General features: G+C 35.2%; 1 pseudogene; it reads right to left on the bottom strand.

The window, feature by feature from the left end:
• Positions 1–7,101: 7,101 nt before the first annotated feature.
• On the bottom strand, positions 7,102–7,891 carry LOC143660329 (proteasome subunit alpha type-1 pseudogene; annotated as a pseudogene).
• Between the last annotated feature and the right edge of the window lie 807 nt (positions 7,892–8,698).

Genomic DNA, 8,698 nt, shown 5'->3' with positions numbered 1-8,698 from the left:
GTGGGGTCAGTCTTGTTGCTGACTCAAGGGGATACAACACCTCCCCAAGCAGACAGCTATCACATTTTAAACTAAAAGTACCTTTTAGCTTTACACCATGTATTGTTTTTCTTCTGATGTGGGTCATTGAGATGCACCCTACCAACTCAATTAATTGAACTTAAAAATTATTAAAATGGCAAATTTTATTATATATATATATTTACCACCATAAAACATTTTAAAAACATTAATTGAGTCATATGGTTACGGAAAGGGACTGCCCACATCTCTACACCCAGCCTGGTCATCTTTTGATGCCTAATACCCGGTCCATGACATATACTTGCTAAAAGCTCAGTGTGCTTTGTTGCCTTTACCAGAGGAAGAAGTAAAGTAGAAAGAGAAAATGAAAAAAGTATTCAATGTCACTTTAAAGATCTTCAGGAAGGCATCACATCTGTTAGAGAAGCAAATATTCCTGCCATCCTTAAACACATGGGACATGCAGGAGACCTGGGTTCAATTCCAGGCCCACGAACTCCAAAAAAAAAAAATTCAACAAACGGTGCTGCAATAATGGAATATTCACATGGGAAAGAATGAAATGTGACTCCCACCACACAGCACACCAAAAAAAAAAAAAAAGAAAGAAGAAGCACATGGGTAATTTTATGGCAAGTAGGGGGATGCAAAACAGAGTTGGATAATTCCCCAGGCTTAGGTAACAGCGTTGTATTATATGTGCCCTTTTGTAGAATTTCATGGCAAACGTTCTATTTTGTCATAGAAGAGCATGTGTGCATTTTACCAGATTTTTTTTTTCATGAAAGCTTTGAAATCCATGGTTATAGAAGAATAAAATAATTCAAGCCATCTAGACCCTGTGTTATTGTAATATTTGAGCTTGATCTTGGAAAACTCTGAGATTATCTATCAATTAAAAGTCTTTTTGGGTGGGCCACGGTGGCCCAGCAGGCAGAGTTCTCGCCTGCCATGCCAGAGACCCAGGTTCGTTTGCAGGTGCCTGCTCATGCGAAAAAAAAAAAAAAAAAAATGTCTTTTTGTGGGGTGGGAGGTAGGTGATTGGGAGAAGGGCAGATTATTGCCTACCGAAGTATAAAGAAGAAACAGCTCTGTCTTCTAATAGAACCACCAAAACAGCCTTTAGAAAAGATAGTGTATTTTTCCCCCACTGTGCAGATATTTTGAACTTGCTGAGGAGCCCAATTGTTCGTTCTGTGTGGAGGCTGAAATATCAGCAGCTCCAAATGACAATGAAGGCACAATTGGGAAGGGCATTAAAATGGGAACCACTTGAAGCAAATGGCAAAGGGAAATCAATCAGCTTTGTTATTTTTTCTTCTCCTGGAGCGCTAGCAAGGCCATGCACGAAGACAGTGGCAAAAATTTGCCTTTGCAAAATCCCAGTATAATTATCAGTCTAATGGCATAGTGTAACTTCATTCAAAGAAAGGGCAACATTACCTCTGGGTGTCAGTCCTACATTTCCTGATGCCTATTCATCACTAGAATGGCTGTAATACCACTGTGCATCTGTCTAGTGCTTTGGCCTTAACACTGCATTTTCACACAGACATTACATCATGGGAAGGCAGTTTGGTGGATGGAGCAAGAGAAATGAGAGACAGTGTGCAGCAAAGTTTTGATCCAGATTCCCCAGCCCTGCCACATGAGCTTAAGCATGTGGCTTACTGCACCTATTGTTTTTGGCTAAAAAGGAGGACAATGATTCTAATCTTAAAAGTCGTTGCTAATATTATAGATAATGTGCATCAGATACATATTAGGTACTAGATACGTCACCATCAGTATCATGATTATACATCAGATCTTTGAAGTTAACTCTAAAGTTAAGGCACATATAAAAAATATTCAAAAATAAACTGAGTTCAGTCGGGAGACAGCACTTGTCTGAGATAAAATGGCTGATTAATAAAGAGTATCAGGATTCCAATATAGGATTTCCATATCTTAGTCCTGAGTCCTTTAAGAAACCATTATCTTTAATGCCTCCTCCTAGTGAGAATAGATTGACAATAAGAGTTGTTACAACAGAGTGAAGAGACAGAAAGCCTTTCGTCTACCTTTCCTTTCAATAATATGTCTATTGAATGTAATTAGGGTAAAGAGACATAATACATATTCCAAATCAGGCCTAATTTCCCTATTTTAGCACACCATGTACATTCAGAAAAATAAGATAACTATATTTGTACAAACCATTCTGGCACAAAACAAAGTGAGATGGTGGGGTGCAGTGAATTTAAGCCTTTTGACTCATCTGGAAGAAATTTCATTTGTTTTATTTATCTATGTCAAATTACACTCTTTGCTAGCCAGACGACTATGCTAATATAAGCCATACAATATGTCCTAGAAATACACAATATCTTCAGAAGTCAAATGCCATACATTGTATTTTTTCATCAGTTAAAAAAGCATTTTTTAATCTCTAATGATATCAGTAAATTGCATAACCAAAGTTGCAAACATTGGCGATAGGGCGGGGTAAGGGTTCAGGAGGAAGCTTACTGAGCGTCCTGTTAAATTATTGATTTAGGTAGCCTATGGATGGTAAATCATTATTTTGTTACCTGATGGATCTGCAGGTCTTGTACAACAAAAGATCTTTTAAGCAGCAGGATTGATGCTTAAAGTTGGGAAACAGTATATCAATAAAGGTCAGTGTGACAATATGATTTATTCAAATACGATGCTGCTGCAAGCAGTAAGCGTTTACATTTCAGAATAAATGGCAGGTATTTTTTATTTGTGTTTGGGTTCCCCACAGAAACCTTGTTTGAAATGTTTCATTATTTATTATTGCTTTTTTAGAGATGAAAGGAACCAATTTATTTGCCTTTCATGATCCTTCCTAACTAGTAAAGGAAGGTAGGGTCCTACAGCAAAAATCAATTGGTTAATAAAATAGTTAATTGACTAAGTGCTCTTTCTGATGGCCAAAAGCACAGACAATGCACAACCAAAATAAGTGTGCTTAATTAAAATGGGGCTGGCTGTATTAATGAAATTCTACCATGTAGATAGAAATTAATGTTGGGAAGATACCTGCATTTATTATGATATTGCAGAGTGGAAGCAAATTAAAAGTAGCCCAATTAGGCTTTGTCTTAAGGTACTCCATATAGGGGCACGTGTGATTAGCACAGAAATTACAAGAAATTCTAAAAATCATTGTTCCTCAAATACAAGAACACATTAGTTGTATATTTCACATCCTAATATGGCATATGAAATACAAGCTGGGGTAAATTAGCTTTAACTTTAATTCTTTATAAACGATGTTTTTATTACAGATGGATGATGATGACTGTAAGACATGGTACGGTGCAAACTGTGTGCAAGAAAGATTTTCCAGATTTAACTTTGTCAATAAAACAGGACATCTGCAAATGACAACCAACCCTGCCTAGCCATTCATTATTAGCCATATCACGGTAATATGAGTGAGTTTCTCTGACAATGTGTAAATTCTAAATTATGATCAGAGAAAACAGGAGTTCCTTCTGTTTGTTTTTATCATGTCTGTGATTTAAAAATTTTTTAAATCAGTTTTATCGAGGTAAAATTTACATGTAATAAGATTCCCCAACATTCAGTGAGTTTTTTTACAGTATTCCTGAAGTGTAGTAAACATACAATTAGCTACACATATTTAAAGTATACAGTTGGATGAGTATACACCTGAGACCCATTGTCGAAATCAAGATGATAAATATGCCAATGACCACCAAAACTTTCCTCATCCCTTTTGTAATTGTAGCCTCCCACCCTCACCACCACCCCATTCCCAGGCACTCCAGATCTGCTGTCTTTCATTACTGAGTTTATATTTCTAGAATTTGAAATAAATTAAACCAGATAGCAAATGGTCTTTTTTTTCTGGTTTCTTTCAGCATGATTATTTTGAGATTCACCCACGTTGATGCATGTATCAATAGTTCATTTCTTTTCATTGCTGAGTGGCATCTCATTCAATGGATATACCAAAATATATTCATTCATTTTGAATAAATATTTGATTTTAAGATTTTTACTATTGCAGCTAAAGCTGCTATCATCACCCATGTGCTAGTATTTGTATGGACACATGCTTTCATTTCTACTGGATACATATTGAGGCTGGGTAATAAGGAAAGTGTATGTTTAATTATTTAAGAAACCATCAAATCGCTTTTCCATGTGATTGTACCATTTTACATTCCCATCAGCAGGGTATGGGAGGTCAAGTTGCTCCACATCATTGTGGTTTATAAAGAATTATTCTTATCTAATTTGCCCCAGATCCTGTAGAATCAGTAATGATGTCACTTCCCTTATTCTTCATATTAGTCATTTGTGGCTTCTCTATTAATTTCCTCATCAGTTCCTGATCAGTTTATTAACTTTTTATTTTAAAATACCAGCTTTTTGTATTATTGATTTTCTCTATTGTTTTTCAGCTTTCTACCTTATTGATTTCCATTCAGATTTTATTATTTCCATTCTGCTGCTTACGTTGAATTTCATTTGTGCTTCTTTTTCTAGTTTTCTAAAGTGGAAGCTAGGTTCATTAATTTGAGATCTTTCTTCTTTTCTGATATGAAAATTTAGTCCTATAAATTTCTCTCTACATGCTGCTTTAGCTCCTTTTCACAGATATTGATATGTGCTTGTATGTTTTCAGTTTAAAACATTTTTCTATTTCATTTTTATTTCTCCTTCAGGCCATGAGTTATAGGAAGGGTGATTTTTAATTTTCAATTATTTGGAGATATTTTATATTTCTTTCTGTTATTGATTCAAATTAGTTCCATTGTGATCAGAGAACAGATTTTCCATTTAATAGATATAACCCATTTAAACTTTTTGGGTCTTACTAGTAGCCTAGAATATGATTTGTATTGACCAGTGTTCTATGTGCACTTAAAACAAATGTTTATTCTGCTACTGCTGTCTATATTTGTGAATCAGGTTAAGGAATATTAAGTAGTGTTCTTCCAGACTTCTATATTCTTATTGATTTTCTGTCTGCTTGTTCTATCGGTTATTGAAACAGTGATATTAAAATTTCCAACCATAATTGTGGACATGTCTATTTCTCCTTGCAGCTCTATCAGTTTTTGTCTCATGTATTTTGAAGCTCTATTATTAGGTAAATAAACATTTAAGACTGCTATTCTTCTTGATTAATTGATCCCTTTATCATTATTAAATTATCCTACCTCTGATAAAACTCTTTGCTCTGGGATCTAATTTTTATACTAATCTAGCCATTCAAACTTTCTTTTGATTACTGTTTGCATGGTATATTTTTCTATATCGTAACTTTTCATCTATTTGTGTTTTTGTATTTAAATAGGTTTCTTGAAGTCAGCATATAGTTGCAGCTACATGTTTTTTTAATCCAATCTGGCAGTCACCACTTTTTATTTTGAGGATGTGTGGGGGCGGGGGGGTCACGTCATTTACATTTAGTGTGATTTTAAATATAGTTTGGTTTAAATATATGATCTTGCTATTTGCTTTCTGTTTTTCCCATTTGTTTTTGTTGTTGTTCCTTTTTTCTCTTTTTCTGCTTTATTTTGGATTGACTACTTTTATAATTTTATTTTATTTCCCTTGTTGATTTGTCAAGTATAGATTCTTGTTTTGCTATTTCAGTGTTTGCCTAAGAATTTGTACTACGTTCATTTAATTAGTACAGTCTATCTTCAGGGCATATCATACCATTCACATATAATACAAACAACTGACAAAAATAGCTTCCATTTCTCCACTCCCAGCTTCTGTGGTTTTGTTGTCATACATTTTACTTTCATATATGTTATAATGTACAATACATCATTATCTTTGCTTTAAAGATAAATAGATTAGATTTTCAATTAAAGAGATTATGTCGATGAGAATAATAAAAAATAATAATTCTTTATATTTACCTACATAGTCACTATTTCTGCTTGAAGGACTTACTGTCATGTTTCTTATAAATCAGATCTGCTGGTGATGAATTCTTTCAGCATTTATAAGTCTGGAAATGTTTTTATTTCACCTTTGTTCTTGTTTGTTTGTTTGTTTTTGGGTGCATGGTTCAGGAATCAAACGCGGTTCTCCCGCATGAGACGTAAGCATTCTATCACTGAACCACCCATGCACCCCCTCACTTTTGTTTTGTTGTCGTTGTTTGTTTGTTTGTTTGTTTGTTTTGCACGGGCAGGCACCGGGAAGTGAACCCGGGTCTTCGGCATGGCAGGCGAGAACGCTGCCTGCTGAGCCATCGTGGCCTGCCGTCACCTTTGTTTTTGAAAGACATTTTAGCTAGGTTATTGTAGGTTGACAGGTTTTTTGGTATTATGGCTTTAGAATTTTTACTAAATTTTTTTAAATGGTGGCCATTATTTCATCATATATCTTTATATAACTCCTCATTTTCCGAGGAGTTTTTCTCCTCACTTTTCAAGCAATTATTTCTGCTTGAAATTCTCCTACAACACACTGAACATTCCTCCACTGTTTTTTAATTATATGTACTCTTTTTCCTCTGCATTTCATTTTGCATGGTTTATGTTGCTATATCCTCAAGCTCACTAATACGCTCTTTCACAATTCCTAATCTGCCATAACTCCCATCATTTATTTCAGATACTTTAATTATAATCCCTAAACATTTTATTTTGGTTTTTGTTTGTTTCTACTTAACATGTTCAATCTTTCTTTTAGTTCTTGAATAGTTGGGATGCACTTATAATTGTTTTGTTTTTGTTTTTGTTTTGTTTTCTGCAGGTGAAATGATTTTATTTCATTTGGGGTTAGATGTAAACCCAAAAAGACACTGAGTTCTTCATATAAAAATAGTAGTACAGATACCCTACACTTTCTAGAAAATTATTATACAGCCCCTCTCAAAGAAAAAAAAACGCACCCCATTATATGGTTTTAGTTAGGCTACTTGGGAAAAACTCACTTCTAGGCTGATTTCTAAAACATACCATTCCACCACTCTGCACTTTTTTATTCAAAGTATAGATTATTGTCACTCTGGTATGTGTTCCTGCATTGTTATATATTTGATAAAACACATGTAATCTGGTTCATCACTTAATATTCCATTAGTTCATCAGCATTTTCTGCAGATTCATCAGAAGATTGAGCAAGCTGTGCCCTTCTGTGATTTTTCTTCAAGACCTTCCAGGAATGGAGACATATCATCATCATCATCACAGATCATAAACTCTAGTTTATACTAACAATGCCAATGGAAGCATTCTTTGTTGTTAGGTTTTGCTCTGCAGGAAGTGACTCTTTTAAGGCACACAGCCCATGTTTAACCAGTTCATTCAAATTATATTCCATAAACTCAGACATATGTCTCTCCAAGTAAGTACAAGCTGATTAAGAATGGGCTCCAATGGACATAGCTCTGCAGTCAAAATAGCCAGCAGATGGACAGGTTTGGAAAATATGAGGGCCCAAATCATCATAACCAGCACTAAGCAGTGCCACACCATATGGTCTTCAGCCATATCATTGTGTTGGTATCTGGGTCTTGCTTCCAATTAGAGATTCAAGATGAGAAATGAGGAGAAGTCTATCAAACTCAAGTCCGGAATCCAAACATTCTTGGCACATAAATTACATAACAGTCCATCATCAGCAGTAAGCCCCGAAATTGAGATACCAATATGGTTGCCAACATAGAGAATTTTTTTTAATGGGCTGCAAGCGCTGATTGTGCCCTATTCAATGCAACCAGTACCACATGGATTTTCTATTTCAGATCAATTATGGTTCAATCTTGCTTGACAGTTTCCATGGCATATTCAGTTTTATAAATCCTGCCTTGAGGGCTCCAAACAGTGACATCATTGTCACCTTGGTTGTGAAGCATGAGTCCAGCACAGGACAGGCTGTGGCCTCCTGCACAGCTGCAGATCAAGACCTTATGATTGTTTTAGTGCCCCTGTCAACTAATTATGTCTTTGTCTACCATGGATTATGGGTAAAATTTTCTAGCTTTGTTGCATATCTTGTAAATTTTTATTGGGGCCAGACATTGTGAATTTTCCCTTATTAGGAGCTGAACGTTTTTTGTATCCCAATAAATATCTTTATGCTTTGTTCTAGGTGCAGTTAATCACCTGAAAACAGTTTGATCCTTCCAGGTCTTGTTTCACTGTATCAATTATATCATACCAACAGAAATAGATAATGAACGAAAACGAAAAGTGTCTATGAAGTCTTCAAGTTTTCATGTACTGTAAAGGAGAAAGAGAAACCCTACCAAGTTTCAGAGGCATGCCACATAAGTACAAGTTTTAGGATTCAGTCATCTGGGGGCATGCTGGGATATTCCTTCCAAATTAAAAGATAAATTATTACATTTTATTCATTACACCACATTGAAGGAAGCACAATACCAAGTGGTCTTTCTGGGTTCTGTAGACAACATATTCATTACTTGTGAAAGCTATTATTATTCATATACCACAAGACACTAAAGGCTGCCATCTTTGAGTGGGAAGCAGAGAAAGAAAGAACTCTGCAGTAATTCGAAGATACAGTACAAGAAACAACTTCCCTTGGAATATCTGAGCTGGAAAATAAGTGGTTTTAGAGCTATCAGTGGTGCAAAAGAAGCCGTGTAGAGTTTATAACAAATCTCAGAGTGAAAATTCACAGTGAAGACTTCTATGCT

The sequence above is a fragment of the Tamandua tetradactyla genome, chromosome 16 (assembly GCF_023851605.1).
Source record: "Tamandua tetradactyla isolate mTamTet1 chromosome 16, mTamTet1.pri, whole genome shotgun sequence".
Taxonomy (NCBI): Eukaryota; Metazoa; Chordata; class Mammalia; order Pilosa; family Myrmecophagidae; genus Tamandua; species Tamandua tetradactyla.
Note: the sequence above shows the minus strand (reverse complement) of the source record. Positions and strands in the feature narration are given on the sequence as shown.